Genomic DNA, 1,232 nt, shown 5'->3' with positions numbered 1-1,232 from the left:
GAGCTGAAGAGTTACAGCAACTTCTGTCCTGCCTGTGGGGCCTGTGTGGGGTGTTTGATGTCTGCCTTGCTCCCAGGGCTGCCTCCTTGCTGAGTTGTCCTCCACATCCCTCATCCCTTGCACTGCACGCCCCAAAATGCACCCACAGGCACTCCTGCCTTCTCTCTGCCCATTCCAGAGGCTCCTCAGGACTGGAATAACCCACTTTTCCTGCTGCATCCCCCCTGCCTGCAGCACAGGGCAGCCAGCCCCCAAAGGTAAGCAGAGGAGCCGAGTTCGGCGGATGCTGCGCCTCCCTGCCCTGGCTGCTCAGGAGATGCCAGCCCCACGTCACTTTGCTTGGCAATCCTCCTCCCAGCCTCCCCCTGCACGTGGGTGGGACAGACCCAGTCACAAACAGCCAGTCCTGGGGCCAGCAGCTATTTAGGGACAGAAAAGGGGGGTTCCTCCTCCTCCTCGTCCTCCCCAGCCCATTTCTCCCGGTGCAGGCGCTCAGTGCTGGCTCCAGAGGCAGGGAGGCTGCACCAGGGTGTGAATCCAGCTGAACACTCAGAACTTCCTCAGGACGTTCCTATCAGACGCAAACTGATCAATAAACCATTTATTGATGGCTTTTTTTTTAGCACTGACTCTGAGAATGGAAAAGCCACCAGGATATTTCTTACCAGCAAAGCTGCACTGCACAAAGATGGAACCTCTGCCTCTGGGTAAAGGCCCTTGGGGACAATTTGGCCACAGATTTGGGGTTAAATGGAGGGATGGGGCAGAGAGGGAGGGTGGAGGGTCTGAATGCACCAGCACCCGCAGCAGCCAAAGCTGGTCATGACTGGGAAGGGTTTATTGGGTTGTGGGAGAGGAGCTGACACAATTCTGCTGAGAACTCCAGAGTTTCTCCAGGCTGCTTCTCAGAAATATCAGAAAATTCTCCTCAGGGCCAGGATATCACCCAGGGCGGTGGGAGCAGAGTGCTGGCAATGCTCTCCTCAGCCTGCAGGTTTATCCTGCATTTCTGGATCCTGGCATCTCCCCCCAGGGCTGTGTTTACTTCCCAGGAAGGGGAAAAGGATCTGGATTCACCTCCTGCATGGCAGTTTTTCAAACATTTGCCCACAGACTGCCACCAATGCCCATCTGGACGTGGTCCATGGGAGCTGAAAATTCACACAAACACCCAGTGTGGCATCAGGAACACCTTGCACAGGTGGAAGCTGCCCACTCCAATGGCAAAACAC

This window comes from Camarhynchus parvulus, chromosome 24 (genome assembly GCF_901933205.1).
Source record: "Camarhynchus parvulus chromosome 24, STF_HiC, whole genome shotgun sequence".
Taxonomy (NCBI): domain Eukaryota; kingdom Metazoa; phylum Chordata; class Aves; order Passeriformes; family Thraupidae; genus Camarhynchus; species Camarhynchus parvulus.
This window is presented reverse-complemented; position numbering follows the sequence as displayed.